The 18,774-nt window shown below is 50.0% G+C and overlaps 1 protein-coding gene across 1 annotated transcript in view; it reads right to left on the bottom strand.

Moving 5' to 3' along the window:
- Window positions 1-18,511, bottom strand: part of LOC146019766 (serine protease 27-like) — a 39,430-nt gene extending 20,919 nt beyond the window's left edge. The window contains exon 1 of the mRNA XM_083152304.1: window positions 18,443-18,511. The gene's annotated coding sequence lies outside the window, so the exon portion shown is untranslated. The remainder of the gene's footprint in view (window positions 1-18,442) is intronic.
- Between the last annotated feature and the right edge of the window lie 263 nt (window positions 18,512-18,774).

Here is an 18,774-nt window from a genome sequence, read left to right as displayed (position 1 = left end):
TTGATGTTGATCAATTTGTGGAGGATGTTGACCAGTTTATTTATTTACTAGCTGACCTGCCCGGCATTGCCCGGGACAACCTTGGTTTTTTTTTTTACATTTCCAAAATTGCTGTAAAATGTCTTATGCTGCATTTATGGCTTAAGATTGTAATTTATTAAAACCTCCACCATAATGTTAGAATGTGTTTGCGTTGATACTCAATGCCAGCAATGAGATCAGGGGTGTTGTTGTTGTTTGAAACGCACCGGTCCTGACTTGATAGCTTGTGTGTGTTGATGAATTCCACATCCACTCATGAGATTTAGCACCTATGATGCATTTATTTTTGCAAAAAAGTTCACATTATGCCACCCGGAAAGAGCCAAAATTCCCATTATGCTACATAAATTGAGCCAAAATTCACGTTATACAACATGGATTGAGGCAAAATTCACATCATGCCATCTGGAATAAGCCCAAATTCACATCATGCCTCACGGATTGAGCCAAAATTCACATCATGCCACACAGAAAGAGCCAAAATTCACTTTATGCCACACGGATTGAGCAAAAAATTACATTATGCCTCCCGGATTGAGCCAAAATTCACATTATGCCACCTGGATTGAGCCAAAATTTACATTATGCCACTTGGCAGGGTGATGCATAGACAGAGACAGTAGGGTGATAGAGGGGCAGAGACGGTGGGGTGATGCAGGGACAGAGATGGTGGGGTGACACAGGGACAGAGATGGCGGGGTGATGCAGGGACAGAGACAGTAGGGTGATACAGGGGCAGAGATGGCGGGGTGATGAAGGGACAGAGATGGTGGGGTGACGCAGGGACAGAGATGGCGGGGTGACTCAGGGACAGAGATGGCGGGGTGACTCAGGGACAGAGATGGCGGGGTGACTCAGGGACAGAGATGGCGGGGTGACTCAGGGACAGAGATGGCGGGGTAACGCAGGGACAGAGATGGTGGGGTGACGCAGGGACAGAGATGGTGGGGTGACTCAGGGACAGAGATGGTGGGGTGACTCAGGGACAGAGATGGTGGGGTGATGCAGGGACCGAGATGGCGGGGTCATGCAGGGACAGAGATGGTGGGGTGACGCAGGGACAGAGATGGCGGGGTGATACAGGGACAGAGATGGTGGGGTGATGCAGGGACAGAGATGGTGGGGTGATGCAGGGACAGAGATGGTGGGGTGATGCAGGGACAGAGATGGTGCGGTGATGCAGGGACAGAGATGGTGGGGTGACGCAGGGACAGAGATGGCGGGGTAACGCAGGGACAGAGACGGTGGGGTGACGCAGGGACAGAGACGTTGGGGTGATGCAGGGACAGAGATTTTGGGGTGATGCAGGGACAGAGATGGCGGGGTGACGCAGGGACAGAGATGGTGGGGTGACGCAGGGACAGAGATGGTGGGGTGACGCATGGACAAAGACGTTGGGGTGATACAGGGACAGAGATGGCGGAGTGATGCAGGGACAGAGATGGCGGGGTGATGCAGGGACAGAGATGGCGGGGTGATGCAGGGACAGAGATGGCGGGGTGACACAGGGACAGAGAAGGTGAGGTGATGCAGGGACAGAGATGGTGGGGTGATGCAGGGACAGAGATGGTGGGGTGACGCATGGACAGAGATGGCGGGGTGATGCAGGGACAGAGATGGCGGGGTGATGCAGGGACAGAGATGGCGGGGTGACGCAGGGACAGAGATGGAGAAGTGATGCAGGGACAGAGATGGTGGGGTGATACAGGGACAGAGATGGCGGGGTGACACAGGGACAGAGATGGCGGGGTGACGCAGGGACAGAGATGGCGGGGTGATGCAGGGACAGATTTGGCGGGTTGATGCAGGGACAGAGATGGCGGGGTGATGCAGGGACAGAGATGGAGGGGTGATGCAGGGACAGAGATGGCAGGGTGATGCAGGGACAGAGATGGCGGGGTGATGCAGGGACAGAGATGGCGGGGTTACACAGGGACAGAGATGGTGGGGTGATGCAGGGACAGAGATGGCAGGGTGATGCAGGGACAGAGATGGCGGGGTGATGCAGGGACAGAGATGGCGGGGTTACACAGGGACAGAGATGGTGGGGTGATGCAGGGACAGAGATGGCGGGGTGACGCAGGGACAGAGATGGCAGGGTGATGCAGGGACAGAGATGGCGGGGTGATGCAGGGACAGAGATGGAGGGGTGATGCAGGGACAGAGATGGCGGGGTGATGCAGGGACAGAGATGGTGGGGTGACGCAGGGACAGAGATGGTGGGGTGATGCAGGGACAGAGATAGCGGGGTGACACAGGGACAGAGATGGCGGGGTGATGCAGGGACACAGATGGCGGGGTAATGCAGGGACAGAGATGGTTGGGTGATGCAGGGACAGAGATGGCAGGGTGACGCAGGGACAGAGATGGCGGGGTGATGCAGGGACAGAGATGGCGGGGTGATGCAGGGACACAGATGGCGGGGTGGTGCAGGGACAGAGAAGGCGGGGTGGTGCAGGGACAGAGAAGGTGAGGTGATGCAGGGACATAGATGGCGGGATGATGCAGGGACAGAGATGGCGGGGTGATGCAGGGACAGAGATGGCGGGGTGATGCAGGGACAGAGATGGCGGGGTGATGCAGGGACAGAGATGGCGGGGTGACGCAGGGACAGAGATGGCGGGGTGGCGCAGGGACAGAGATGGCGGGGTGACGCAGGGACAGAGATGGCGGGGTGACGCAGGGACAGAGATGGCGGGGTGATGCAGGGACAGAGATGGTGGGGTGATGCAGGGACAGAGATGGCGGGGTGATGCAGGGACAGAGATGGCGGGATGATGCAGGGACAGAGCTGGCGGGGTGACGCATGGACAGAGATGGCGGGGTGACGCATGGACAGAGATGGCGGGGTGACGCAGGGACAGAGATGGCGGGGTGACGCATGGACAGAGATGGCAGGATGATGCAGGGACAGAGATGGCGGGGTGATGCATGGACAGAGATGGCGGGGTGATGCAGGGACAGAGATGGCGGGGTGATGCAGGGACAGAGATGGTGAAGTGACGCCGGGACATGCACCTCTATGTCACGCTACATGTCACATTCCTCCCACCTGCTACCTGTCACATTCATCTGACCCGGCTCCTGTTTACATCAATGGGGGAAGCCCAACCTCCAGACTGCAGCATCCTGTGGTCAGTATGGAGGTTGGACGGGGGTCACACACAGCCTTCGCTGCTGTACTCTGCAGACAGCAGCGGAGTCAGGGAGGAGGTGAATGGATGTCTGTGTGCGGCATCCATTCACCTCGCAGACAGGGGGTGCACGGGGCAGCTTACTTTGGTGCTGGGATTGCCCCCAGGGCGATGATCAGCGGTCCTGGCAGGGGAGATCGCGGTCCCAGCGCTTGGAGATGATGTCATCTTCAAGCGCCACCTCCGTCTACACTGCAGGTAGGCACCACAGTGTAAATGGTGCAAATCCCGGATCCAACTTGGCTTGGATCCGTGTTCCAAATGCCATGTCAGATCCAGGGTTTTTTTGGTGTAAAAGGGGTATAAGTATGTGTGTGTGTTCTGTGTGTTTGTGTGTGTTTTTGGGTGTGTTGTAGTGTATATGGGTGTGTGTTGTACTGCTTGTGGTGTGTTATGTATGTGTGTGTGTTGTGTGTATCTGTCCAATGTGTAAGTGTGTGTGGTGTGCTACGTATACACTATATGTGTGTGTAGTGTGCTGTGTGTGCGTATATGGTGTACTGTGTGTGTGATGTGTGTGGGTACAATGTGTATGTGTGTGTGTGTGATGTGTGGTGTATGTATTTCCCCAATTATTCCCTATTGTTGAAAGCCTTCACCATAATGCTAGAATGTGTTTGAATTCATACTAAATGAACTCAGGTGTGGTGTTGTTCCTATGTCTTCAGTTTCCCAGATCGTCGATCTTATCTCCAGATCATTAATTAAGGCAAATTGAACCTTGGTGTTTTTTAAATTTCTAAGTGAAATTTCCCAAAAACGGCTTCGAGCTGCACACCACCAGGTCCAAAGGTACCTTGTTGCCGAATTTGGTGGCTCTGAGTGCCACGGTGTGCCCACAATGCAACAGACGCACGCACACACGCACGCACACACACTCTTCAACTTATTATATAGATAATTATTATAATAATTATTATTATTATTATTATTATTATTATTATTATTATTTCAATTTATGTTGGGCTTCCAGGGCTAAAACACACATTTACTAACATTTAAAAAAATCGATAAAAACGCATCTGTCTCTAAATGTGTTTTTAGTCCCGGAATCACAAAATCGATAAACATTGACCGAAAATCGATAGACATAGAATAAAAGTGACCTTAAGCTAGATATCCCTAAGAATCTGTTTATTATTCCTCAATGGGGGAATTTACTAAGATTGGAGTTCTATTTCACATAGGATGTTGCTATGGGAAACCAATCAGATGCTATATATTATCTTCTATGGGGATGAAGTTAAAATCCCGGTGGTCGGGATCCCGGCATTCAGAATCCCGACGCCGGAATCCCGACCGCCGAAATGCCGACACATTCTCCCTCCTGGGGTGTCCACGGAGGGAGAATAAATTAGTGTGCCGAGCGTAGCGAGGCACCGGGCCCGCTGCGTGGCGAGCGCAGCGAGCCCGCAAGGGGGGGAGATCCACGTCCCCCCCTTGTCGGCATTTCGGCTGTCGGTATTCCGGCGTCGGGATTCTGAGCGCCGGGATCCCGACCGCCGGGATCAGTGGCGTAGCTACAGGGGTCGCAGCGGTCGCACCTGCGACCGGGCCCCTGAGCCAGGGGGGCCCAACCCCCGCCACTGTCCGGCCGTCCTGGATGAGGGTAGTGAACAGCACCCGTTCCCAGTGGTGCTTTGCGGGCCCGGCCAGCGTGCGTCTCGCTGACGTCACACGGCTCTGGCACGTACCCTCCCGGGGGGGGGGGGGCGTAGGACGTTCGGTGGGGCTAAGGACGGCATCTCAGGAGCTGCCTCGGTAAGTTGCGATGTCCGCAGCTTGGCGACACAGTAGTTACTGCTTCCTAACCACATCTTTAATATTTGATCTTTTCCATAAATTTGAATACTTTTACTTTATGAATGGTGTGTGCCAGAGTAAAGGAAGAAAGAAAATCTATCCTGCAGCTTATGAGCATCTTCTGTGTCCATTAAACTTCCTTTTTGCTCCATCCAGAAAACACTTGAGACTATTAAATTCATAAATACTTTTTTCCTGTATTTCTGCTGGGTGTTTAGCTATCTGGGGGAAAAAAGGGAAAAATAAATAAAATCAATAGAATTGATTTACAGGTATGAGGAATCAGCCATATTTTGAAGCGAAATACATATGGGAGATTACAAATAGAGTATTAAAATATAAACAGACAGAGATTTTAATTTTGTTGTATGTAGGGGGGCCCCAAGCTGACCTTTCGCACCAGGGCCCATGAACCCTTAGCTACGCCCCTGGCCGGGATTCAATACTGAATCCCTTCTATGAGGTGCTAAATAAATGAAAAGTAATTTCTGATTGGTTGCCCGTACTGTAGCAACATCTCATGCGAAATCAAACTCTCATCTTTGTAAATTTCACCACATGTATATTATATTAGTTTGTGTTGAATGTTCCAGAATCTCTGATGTGAAAGGAACAACAATAATAACACTTGGAGGGAAATTTACCACGAAGGCCGATCTGATGTACAAACGGGTATGAATGGGATTGGCGAAAATATGGCCTGAGAACTCTGAGAATTTACAAAGACGCAGAGTCTCAGTGTTAGTATTTTATGGAGGGGTCATTCGGGCGGTGGGTGCCGGGTAGAACAACAAGTCCCAGCAAGCTTCCCTCACAAGCAGGGACTTGCAAACCACAATTCCCAGCATGCGGGACATTAATGGGCTCACTACGACTTGTAGTTCCTCAACAGGACCAATACCCAAATAAACACACACGCACTGAATAAAGTAGAACTTTATTACATACATACACCATCATACATGCTCGCTGATCTTGATCACATATGTTCGATCCTCTTCTCCAGTAGTACCTGTGAAAAAAGTTATGCTGCTTGTTTAGTTTCCTGGCGGCAGCGTCTCAGTCGCAGCAGCGTCTGTGTCCCCTTGCGGGGCTCGATTCGCTCGCCCACGCTATGGGCTCGCTACGCTCGCCACGCTATATAAAATCAACTCCATGCCAACGTGGATAGTGGGGGTATGAAGCAATTCACGCTGGCATGGACTTTATTTTAGATACTTTTCCGAGCGATGAACCCGGAAGTAGCGGGCGGCTATGCTGCCGCCGTGAAACTAAACAAAAACCAAAATGATACTTGCCACCTCCAGTAAAGATCACGTCCTCTTCAGTCCGTGGTAGGCATCAAGGGGGTTAAAAAACCACAAAAACACTAACCCGCTCCAACGGACTGAGGAGCCGCAGGTGTGTGAGTCCGCCGAGAATGACATCAGGAGATATGTTGTGGCATAACCAGCAGACAGGTGAGTGTGGCAGAACAAGCAGAGAGGTGAGTGTGGCAGAACAAGCAGAGAGGTGAGTGTGGCAAGACCAGGAGATATGTGAGCGTGGCAGAACCAGCAGAGAGGTGAGTGTGGCAGAACCAGTAGAGAGGTGAGTGTGGCAGAACCAGCAGGGAGCTGAGTGTGGCAGAACTAGCAGAGAGGTCGGTGGGGCAGGACCAGGATATATGTGAGTGTAGCAGAATCAGTAGAGAGGTGAGTGTGGCAGGATCAGGAGATATGTGAGTGTGGCAGAACAGTAGAGTGGTGAGTGTGGCAGAACCAGCAGAGAGGTGGGTATTGGCAGGACCAGGAGATATGTGAGTGTGGCAGAACCAACAGAGAGGTGAGTGTGGCAGAACCAGAAGAGAAATGAGTGTGGCAGAACCAGCAGAGAGGTGAGTGTGGCAGGACCAGGAGATATGTGAGTGGGTCAGAACCAGCAGAGAGGTGAGTGTGGCAGGACCAGGAGATATGTGAGTGTAGCAGAACCAGCAGAGAGGTGGGTGTGACAGGACCAGGATATATGTGAGTGTGGCAGAACCAGTAGAGGTGAGTGTGGCAGAACCAGCAGAGAGGTGGGTGGGGCAGGACCAGGATATATGTGAGTGTAGCAGAATCAGTAGAGAGGTAAGTGTGGCAGGATCAGGAGATATGTGAGTGTGGCAGAACAGTAGAGAGGTGAGTGTGGCAGAATCAGCAGAGAGGTGGGTAGGGCAGGACCAGGATATATGTGAGTGTGGCAGAATCAGTAGAGAGGTGAGTGTGGCAGGACCAGGAGATATGTGAGTGTGGCAGAACCAGTAGAGAGGTGAGTGTGGCAGGACCAGGAGATATGTGAGTGTGGCAGAACCAGGATATATGTGAGTGTGGCAGAATCAGTAGAGAGGTGAGTGTGGCAGGACCAGGAGATATGTGAGTGTGGCAGAACCAGTAGAGAGGTGAGTGTGGCAGGACCAGGAGATATGTGAGTGTGGCAGAACCAGGATATATGTGAGTGTGGCAGAACCAGCAGAGAGGTGGGTGTGGCAGGACCAGGATATATGTGAGTGTGGCAGAATCAGTAGAGAGGTGAGTGTGGCAGGACCAGGAGATATGTGAGTGTGGCAGAACCAGTAGAGAGGTGAGTGTGGCAGAACCAGCAGAGAGGTGGGTGGGGCAGGACCAGGATATATGTGAGTGGGGCAGGACCAGGATATATGTGAGTGTAGCAGAATCAGTAGAGAGGTGAGTGTGGCAGGATCAGGAGATATGTGAGTGTGGCAGAACAGTAGAGTGGTGAGTGTGGCAGAACCAGCAGAGAGGTGGGTATTGGCAGGACCAGGAGATATGTGAGTGTGGCAGAACCAGCAGAGAGGTGAGTGTGGCAGAACCAGTAGAGAGGTGAGTGTGGCAGAACCAGCAGAGAGGTGGGTGGGGCAGGACCAGGATATATGTGAGTGTAACAGAATCAGTAGAGAGGTGAGTGTGGCAGGATCAGGAGATATGTGAGTGTGGCAGAACAGTAGAGTGGTGAGTGTGGCAGAACCAGCAGAGAAGTGGGTATTGGCAGGACCAGGAGATATGTGAGTGTGGCAGAACCAGCAGAGAGGTGAGTGTGGCAGAACCAGTAGACAGTTGAGTGTGGCAGAACTAGCAGAGAGGTCGGTGGGGCAGGACCAGGATATATGTGAGTGTAGCAGAATCAGTAGAGAGGTGAGTGTGGCAGGATCAGGAGATATGTGAGTGTGGCAGAACAGTAGAGTGGTGAGTGTGGCAGAACCAGCAGAGAGGTGGGTATTGGCAGGACCAGGAGATATGTGAGTGTGGCAGAACCAACAGAGAGGTGAGTGTGGCAGAACCAGAAGAGAAATGAGTGTGGCAGAACCAGCAGAGAGGTGAGTGTGGCAGGACCAGGAGATATGTGAGTGGGGCAGAACCAGCAGAGAGGTGAGTGTGGCAGGACCAGGAGATATGTGAGTGTAGCAGAACCAGCAGAGAGGTGGGTGTGACAGGACCAGGATATATGTGAGTGTGGCAGAACCAGTAGAAGTGAGTGTGGCAGGACCAGGAGATATGTGAGTGTGGCAGAACCAGTAGACAGGTGAGTGTGGCAGAAACAGCAGAGAGGTGGGTGGGGCAGGACCAGGATATATGTGAGTGTAGCAGAATCAGTAGAGAGGTAAGTGTGGCAGGATCAGGAGATATGTGAGTGGGGCAGAACAGTAGAGAGGTGAGTGTGGCAGAATCAGCAGAGAGGTGGGTAGGGCAGGACCAGGATATATGTGAGTGTGGCAGAATCAGTAGAGAGGTGAGTGTGGCAGGACCAGGAGATATGTGAGTGTGGCAGAACCAGTAGAGAGGTGAGTGTGGCAGGACCAGGAGATATGTGAGTGTGGCAGAACCAGGATATATGTGAGTGTGGCAGAACCAGCAGAGAGGTGGGTGTGGCAGGACCAGGATATATGTGAGTGTGGCAGAATCAGTAGAGAGGTGAGTGTGGCAGGACCAGGAGATATGTGAGTGTGGCAGAACCAGTAGAGAGGTGAGTGTGGCAGAACCAGCAGAGAGGTGGGTGGGGCAGGACCAGGATATATGTGAGTGTAGCAGAATCAGTAGAGAGGGGAGTGTGGCAGGATCAGGAGATATGTGAGTGTGGCAGAACAGTAGAGTGGTGAGTGTGGCAGAACCAGCAGAGAGGTGGGTATTGGCAGGACCAGGAGATATGTGAGTGTGGCAGAACCAGCAGAGAGGTGAGTGTGGCAGAACCAGTAGAGAGGTGAGTGTGGCAGAACCAGCAGAGAGGTGGGTGGGGCAGGACCAGGATATATGTGAGTGTAGCAGAATCAGTAGAGAGGTGAGTGTGGCAGGATCAGGAGATATGTGAGTGTGGCAGAACAGTAGAGTGGTGAGTGTTGCAGAACCAGCAGAGAGGTGGGTATTGGCAGGACCAGGAGATATGTGAGTGTGGCAGAACCAGCAGAGAGGTGAGTGTGGCAGAACCAGTAGAGAGGTGAGTGTGGCAGAACCAGCAGAGAGGTGGGTGGGGAAGGACCAGGATATATGTGAGTGTAACAGAATCAGTAGAGAGGTGAGTGTGGCAGGACCAGGAGATATGTGAGTGTGGCAGAACCAGTAGAGAGGTGAGTGTGGCAGAACCAGCAGAGAGGTGGGTGGGGCAGGACCAGGATATATGTGAGTGTAGCAGAATCAGTAGAGAGGGGAGTGTGGCAGGATCAGGAGATATGTGAGTGTGGCAGAACAGTAGAGTGGTGAGTGTGGCAGAACCAGCAGAGAGGTGGGTATTGGCAGGACCAGGAGATATGTGAGTGTGGCAGAACCAGCAGAGAGGTGAGTGTGGCAGAACCAGTAGAGAGGTGAGTGTGGCAGAACCAGCAGAGAGGTGGGTGGGGCAGGACCAGGATATATGTGAGTGTAGCAGAATCAGTAGAGAGGTGAGTGTGGCAGGATCAGGAGATATGTGAGTGTGGCAGAACAGTAGAGTGGTGAGTGTGGCAGAACCAGCAGAGAGGTGGGTATTGGCAGGACCAGGAGATATGTGAGTGTGGCAGAACCAGCAGAGAGGTGAGTGTGGCAGAACCAGTAGAGAGGTGAGTGTGGCAGAACCAGCAGAGAGGTGGGTGGGGAAGGACCAGGATATATGTGAGTGTAACAGAATCAGTAGAGAGGTGAGTGTGGCAGGATCAGGAGATATGTGAGTGTGGCAGAACAGTAGAGTGGTGAGTGTGGCAGAACCAGCAGAGAAGTGGGTATTGGCAGGACCAGGAGATATGTGAGTGTGGCAGAACCAGCAGAGAGGTGAGTGCTTTGAACTATTTCCAATTGTGTGGCTCTCTCTGGATGCATGTTTTTATTCACATACATCCGTATGTTTATTGTTCCACTCTAGCAAACCATCCAATTTGTTAATTGGGAGCAGCCGTCCATTTTTTTATATATTACCTTATTCTAAGGGTGAGGTTTTAGTGTTTGCGCCTGATTGGTTGTACCTCAACCTAATTTTTTCTTGAACTCTACCTCCTATGGGTCCTGTTCCCCTTCCCAGCATACTGTACTCTACTTCCGCCGGGACCTGTACCCCTTCCCGGCATACTGTACTCTACCTCCTCCGGGTCCAGTTCCCCTTCCAAGCATACAGTACTCTACCTCCTCTGGGTCCTGTTCCCCTTCCCGGCATACTGTACTCTACCTCCTCTGGGTCCTGTTCCCCTTCCCGGCATACTGTACTTTACCTCCTATGGGTCCTGTTCCCCTTCCCGGCATACTGTACTCTACCTCTGCCGGCTCCTGTTCCCCTTCCCAGCATACAGTACTCTACCTCCTCTGGGTCCTGTTCCCCTTCCCGGCATACTGTACTCTACCTCTGCCGGGTCCTGTTCCCCTTCGCAACATACTGTACTCTACCTCTTCCGGGTCCTGTTCCCCTTCCCTGCATACTGTACTCTACCTCCTCAGGGTCCTGTTCCCCTTCCCAGCATACTGTACTCTACCTCCCCCGGGTCCTGTTCCCCTTCCCAGCATACTGTACTCTACCTCTGCCGGGTCCTGTTCCCCTTCCCGGCATACAGTACTCTACCTCCTCCGGGTCCTGTTCCCCTTCCCGGGATACTGTACTCTACTGTACCTCTGCCGAGTCCTGTTCCCCTTCTCTGTATACTGTACTCTACCTCCTCCAGGTCCTGTTTCCCTTCCCGGCATACTGTACTCTACTTCCTCCGGATCGGCATTACAGTTTGTTATATAGTATGTAATGGGCATCGTGTGGCCTTATGTGGCATTAGGGCTTGTGGCTTTAAGTGTTATTGGTAATACAAAGTTCGCTAAAATGTGCAATGGGCCTTACAGTGTGTGGTATAATGTTGAGACCAGTGCCAGGGAATGGGTGCCCTAAACACACAATAGCAAGATCACACACACATTACACCACATGTAGTGCCCTTAATTCATATTAAATCACAAAGTAGTGCCCCTTATACACATAATGTCCACAGTTGTGCTGCTTATACACATATATCTCTGTCACTCCAGCAGCTCCATGCCCTGTGTCCCTCAGCAGCTCCATGCCCTGTGTCCCTCCAGCAGCTCACTGTCCATGTCCCTCAGCAGCACCATGCCCTGTGTCCCTCAGTAGCTCCATGCAATGTGTCCCTCCAGCAGCTCATTGTCCATGATGTTGGGACCCCACTTGAGGTCGCAGGAAATCTTTGTTCCTAGGAATTTGAAGGAGTCGACCCTCAACAGAGTAGTGTAGAGGGTCGACTCCTTCAAATTCCTAGGAACAAAGATTTCCTGCGACCTCAAATGGGGTCCCAACATCATTACAACTGTCAAGAAGGCTCAGCAGCGGTTGTTCTTCCTGAGGCAACTCAAGAAATTCAACATCCCGCAGGAGCTGCTGCTCATCTTCTACACTGCCATAGTAGAGTCTGTCCTTTGCTCCTCGATCACAATCTGGTTCGGAGGAGCAAACGAGAATGACAGACGAAGGTTGCAAAGAGTGGTGAGGATGTCAGAAAAGATCATTGGGGTGGAGCTCCCCACTGTCCAAAAACTATACCAAGCCAGGGTCAATAAGCGTGCAGGAAAGATCTTGGCGGACAAGCTACACCCTGGCCACAACCTGTTTGAACCCCTTCCGTAAGGCAGACGATTTAGGTCCTGTGTCCCTCCAGCAGCTCACTGTCCATGTCCCTCAGCAGCTCCATGCCCTGTGTCCCTCCAGCAGCTCACTGTCCATGTCCCTCGGCAGCTCCATGCCCTGTGTCCCTCCTGCAGTTCACTGTTCATGTTCCTCAGCAGCTCCATGCCCTGTGTCCCTCAGCAGCTCCATGCCCTGTGTCCTTCAGCAGCTCCATGCCCTGTGTCACTCCAGCAGCTCACTGTCCATGTCCCTCAGCAGCTCCATGCCCTGTGTCCCTCAGCAGCTCCATGCCCTGTGTCCCTCCTGCAGTTCACTGTCCATGTCCCTCAGCAGCTCCATGTCCTGAGTCCCTCCAGCAGCTTCCCCACCTCTGAGTCCCTGCAGCCCCCTCTCACCTGTCTTCAGCAAGCACAGAGCCTGCTCCACTTCATGGCATGACATCACATATGCCGTGCCAGAAGTAGGAGCCACCGGGACAGGCTTTTTAGTTGTAATTACAGATCAGGGCTGTGTTAGAGGTAGAACTCAATTCCACCCCTAACCTTAGAGGTAGTATAACGCCCAGGCGCTCACCTGCTCCACGGTTGGGGGGCAGGTGATGTGGCGACGGCCGACGAGTCACTGCACGAGGGAAGGGGGGGGGTGCGTTGGTGGCAGCCGAGTCGTTCCACGTGGGGAAGATTTGCCCCCGGCTCCACTGACCTCCATCCAGGGGGGGGGGAATGCTCCCAACTGCTGCCCTCCAGTGGCCAGCTCCCCAGGCAAATTTCTAAAGCTGCCTAGTGGTGGACTGGCCCTGATAACCCCCCACCCTTTAACCCCTAAATAGGTCATTTATTGTTTTAAACTACACATCTCCCAGCATGCAACTGGAGGACTACCAATATACCTTGCTTAAAGCCCCGTACACATGGGGAGATATATTGCTCAGTTTCTCCTTTTCATCAGCGACCAGAGATGGTCACTGATGAAAGGGAACCTCTGCCGGCGGTGCCGTAGAGGTAATCAGCTGGTCGCAGGAGCTTGCAATTAGAATGGGGCTGAAAACGACAGTGCGCACCCGGCGATTTTTCGCCAGGGCACACTCCCATCACTGGCAATTTTTTCAGCGATTTCAGCCTCTATCGCCCCTGTCCGTACACAGCTTAACTGAAATAAAGGACGCTGCTCAATCATTCACATTTTGAATTTGAAACAGCTGCCATACCTTTACCTTACTCCCATCATTTTCCTCAACCGGGATATGGACACCTTGGCTGGATTATAAAAAAATACATTCCCAGTAAAGCTGTATATACAGCATACTAATACAACCCACATTGCTGAAGAAAACAGGACTGTTACACTAATGTATACATTTTTCTTGCTGTACTATGCAAATGTACCATTACCTATCCCTCCCTACCCCTTTCTTTCTTTTTATCTGTACCCCCCACTCCCACAGATGTATCAAGCTTCAAAAGTGATTAAATGGAGAGTGATAAACAGCCAGCCAATCATCTTCTACCTGCCATGTTACAGGCTGTGTTTGAAAAATGTCAGAGAGGTGCTGATTGGTTGGTGGTTTATCACTCTCCATTTTATCACTTTTGAAGCTTAGTGCATCTGGCCCTCAATTTAAAAAAAAAAATGGTGAAAACCCAACACGTGCTTCGTTGTTTCCTCTCTCCAATACAGGTCCATGCTTGAAAACAGATGCTTACATTAAATTGACTGAGGTATTAATTAAGCCACTTGAACTAAAATATGGATATCCTGAAAACATGCACTGTGATGGTGAAGTTTGGGACGTTGTAATTTCTGACCTATCTTTTTGTTACAAACCCTAATATTAAATGAACTTTACTTTAAATGTATTCTTTACTCCTAAAATGCAGCTTTATTAAATTTACAGTTTATTCTCTCATTTTGGGGTGAAACTAATCCAACCTTACAATCAGCCCAGGAAATATGTTAGCCGGAATGGCCGTCTCGCATTGTTCTATCAGTAATGTACAATACAATGACTGTCACTCGTAGTTGTTTCCCATAGCAACCAATAGATTCTAATTCTTATTTATTTACCACCTTCTAGATAGAAGATGCTAGATTGAATCTGATTGGTTGCTAGGCGGAACATCCCAGCAGAACTCTCACCTTAGTAAATACGCCCCAACATATTACTGCAGAGTTTCCCCATGTGCTGGAATATCCGGAGAGCTAGAATTTCCATCCAGGGTGATCTGGTTATATTTGCATGATAATGGCCCTGTATAGTACATTTCACACTGGTTTTAGGTTAATCCTGTTTCTTGGGCTTTTGCTACAGATAAAAACAATGTCTAAATAGAAATGTTAATGGCTTTTTTTCTCCCAAATCCCCTGGTTAGACCAGAGTGCTTGTCAGGAGTCGCCCCAGGCAGAGACGGAGCGTGCAAGATGTCACATACTGTTTCTACCCCAGGCAGGGAAACATTCTCTAAAGGGGACCTGCAGGTTCATGGCAGAGTCATGTCATGTCCCCCCACACGTGACATTGGGGGTTATTCAGGTATGACCGCACAGCAGTGAACTCGCAGGCCAGGTGATTATCAATAGTCTGTGCAATGCGTATGGATGGTAGTACACAGGCGCCAGGCGGTTCTGAGGCTTTATTATCACTGGCCATACGCAAGCTGATCGAGAGGGAGTAGGTCATTGAGCACTGAGCATGATCATAGTAACATAGTAACATTTGGTATGGGGGTGTCGGGTAGTACAGGGATTTTGGGACAAGGTTAAATCGACCCTAGTGAATCTGGGAATAAACGAGACTATCCTTACCCCGAAATGTTGTCTGTTAAATATAGTTAAGGATGGAATAATGCGGCAGATGTATTAAGCCTTTACAAGAGATAAATGCAAGGGTGATAAGGAGAGATAAACGGAGAGAGACCCTGAAGGCTTGAGAGCATTGGTGGACTGTACGGAACTACAGGAGAAGCACATTTATATTAATAGGAACACTTACATTTTTTTAAATAAAATAGTGGTTTTTTTTTCTCTCTTCAGAAACATAGTAGCATAGGGGGTTATTCTGGTTGATGCAGGAGGATCGCGTTCGCACGGTCCAGAGGTCTTTTTCAACTGCGCATGCGTACCATTCGCTATGCGCATGTGCGGCGTCAGCACCCCGCACACGAACGGACTGTCCCGAGCAAAAAATCCTATCCGCAATCGCACGGTGACAGTGGGCATGATGTGGGCGTTTTTAGGGGAGAGGCCAGAAAACTGGGCAAAACTGGGTGTATATCTGAGCGTACACGGGGGTGTGCACTCAAACTGCACGGAGGGACAACCACCTATTTTTGGCCATAAACAGTCGGACACCAAAGAGTGCTCAATACCACTCTTAAGGAGATATATTGCTCAGCAATATATATATATATGTATATTTGGACGGGTACTAAAAATGAGTTTGAGGAATTTATTGTTGCACACAATGGGACATCTTCCCCTTTAAAGTTTACGTTTAACATTGACGCGAATTTGGTTAATTTCTTGGACGTGGCAGTGGGTCTGGATGATGGATGTATTTCCACATCCTTATTCTGCAAGGAAACTGATCGCAACACTATCCTACATGCGGATAGCTTTCACCCCAAGCCATTAAAATTTGGATTGCCTTTCTCCCAATTTTTGCGGGCATGTAGGATCTGTAGCAGCCAGTCTGAAGCTTCCCATCAAATAGATATTATGATCAGCAAATTTTTGGTAAGGGGGTATGACCTTGATTTGCTTCAAAAAGCAAAAAGCAAGGCATTGGCCATCCCTAGGTCCTCATTGCTCACTCCTAAAACCAAACAGGACCACACTGTTAATAAAAAGATGCCGTGGGTGAACCACTACAATCCTTGTAGTGGTGTTATCTGACAAGTGGCCAAAAAACATTGGCCCCTCTTGAGCTCTGACCGTGATTTGGGCTTAATCAATACTGCCATTATGCCTTGCTATACACGCGGTAAAAATATTCGTGATTGGGTAGTTAAGACAGACATTGCGCCCACACCGGATAAGCCCTCCTCTTCGGGCTTTTTGGGTCGGCGCAATGGCTGTTACAGATGCCTCAACTGCACTACTTGCAGGAACATGACCCCTGGAGAAAGCTTTGTACATCCCTTCAGTGGCAAGAGATACAGCATCCGCCACAGGTTGACATGTACCACCAAATTTATTGTTTATTTAATTTCTTGTCCCTGTGGACTACATTATGTAGGAAAGACTGACCGAAACTTACGGGATCGAATGGCAGGACATCGATCTGCCATCCGGGCAGCTTTGCTTTCAGGGTCCAGTGACCAGCCTGTTGCAAGGCATTTTGCACAGGCTGGCCACAGCATGGCCAACTTACGCTATATCATTATAGATCATATCCCTCAAAGACTTCGTGGAGGTGATAGGTCATTGGCTCTCCTGAGATGTGAGTCGAGGTGGATATTTAGACTAAGGACTATGTCTCCCCACGGTCTTAATGACCACCTTGGTCTGCATGCATTCTTATAAAATATTAAATATTATTATCTATGCGGTTGATTATAACTTTTTGATGGTTGTAATCTTTTTCCTTTATTTATATTGTATTTGCCCCTTTTTGACATATATTATCCAATTCAATTTTTTTGTCTGGTGTTCTGATTCTTTTCTTTGAGATGCTCTTGATTGTCTGGCGCTGTATTTACATGAATCCTTTATACGCATTATGTACATTAATTGTATTATTGTATTTGTATTTTATAATATGTGTATTCCGCCATTTTTGCCATTTTTATTTTTTTTCTGTTATTGCCTGCACTTGCGTCCCGCCTGGGATCACTAGCACGCCCGGCACAGTGTTACTTGGTTTGTGCTATCTCTTCCTGTCAGCGGTGTCTGTGGGCGTCTGTCCAGTAACCATGGCAGCGGACACGGTATTGACTCTTTTCGTGGGGAAGGGCATCCATTGGATGTCTGGACACACGTGTGAGTTTGTCACTGCCGTGCGCCGGTTGCCGTGGTGACGGATGGAATGCCTCACGTTCACTGCACGCAGGGAGATGACGCAGCCAGGATTCGCGCTGCACGGAGAGCGGCACCAGACGCGGGAAACGTAAGTGGACGCTCACTTAGGGTTTGGGGATATAAGGTGTACTGTAAGTGTCTGTTTTTTATGCCTGATGACGATTTTATGAATAAAATCGAAACGTTGCAAGTGTACCTGCCTATCTTCGTCTTTTGAATCCCGGGTGCTGCTGTAGCTGCTTCCTAAGGCAGCGTGAGTATATTATATTAGCCCTACCTAGGGCTTACAGCTGGCACCGGGCAAAGGTTACTTTTGTTATCGGCTGTGCTGTGCCATTTCGGACATTTATATATATATATACGCGTCTTTGTGGGGTCGGCGGCACTCGGAAATGAACACGCACACACCAGGTTGTGATACCAACGTTTCGAAGCACGGCGGCTTCTTTATCAAGGTGCGTTAAGCGTGCTTCGAAACGTTGGTATCACAACCTGGTGTGTGCGTGTTCATTTCCGAGTGCCGCCGACCCCACAAAGATGCGCAAATATTGACAGCTTAGGGCTGTCAGTGGAGGGCACCGGCTCATTCTGCGTTCACGGACAGTGTTTGCACGCTTGGAGTGCCGCCCCCGAAACCATTATATATATATCTTAGCCTTAGCCCTCTGAACTGCTCTATTTCTAGTAGCGTGCGCAGATAGGGGTACCCTTTTTTTATATATATATATATATATATATATATACACTTAACATCGGCACTCACCTTTCCTAGTTTTGGGGTGCCCTATGGCTTGTGACCACATTGTTTAAACAGACATTGGATGGGCTCTGCACACACTAAATTAACTGATAATAAATAGTGGAGACTTGGTTCATGAACTGATCAATGCATTTAAGCCTGCAGCCCCCTTCACGGGACCCCACTTTTCTGCAGGTCCTAACACTATCGCTCAATATGGCTACAATACACATAGCTATCACATCAATGTTTGATTCCAGGCATGGTATCTGGTCTGAAGCTCACAGCAGACTGTGCTTTTATAGGTGAGCAGCTACCAACACACCTGTCACTAATCATCTAGGGAAATGGTTAACATAAGCTATGCACTACATATATATATATATATATATATATATATATATATATATATATATATATATATATATATATATAGCAGTGGGAGGCAGACAACACAAGGGGGTACCGACGTTTCGGATTTTAATCCGTTATCAAGGTGAGAACACAGACAATGAGACAAAGCACTTACATTAAACAGTGTGGACCGGGATCAACCTCGCGCTGCCCTCTCTGTCACTCACTACTCCGAGCCCCGACTTCCTGTTTGGTCATCTGACTCAGCCTGGTGGGCTGACGTCATTGGGATTTCCATAGGACGCGTCTGTTGCTAGGAGACAGCGGTGCTAGAGCCGGGACAGCAGCTCAGATGCGGCCAGTTACTGAACACCTAAAAGAGAAGTGAACACCATTAAGTTAATCACACCAGGGGAACGAAAGGACAAGGAGGGTGGGAGAGAGAGGGACAAGGGAAGTGGGGGAACGGTACAAAGACTGTCAACACGTCATGGGCACCATAAAAAC

Source organism: Crinia signifera, chromosome 7 (assembly GCF_055691185.1).
Source record: "Crinia signifera chromosome 7, ASM5569118v1, whole genome shotgun sequence".
Taxonomy (NCBI): Eukaryota; Metazoa; Chordata; class Amphibia; order Anura; family Myobatrachidae; genus Crinia; species Crinia signifera.
Note: the sequence above shows the minus strand (reverse complement) of the source record. Positions and strands in the feature narration are given on the sequence as shown.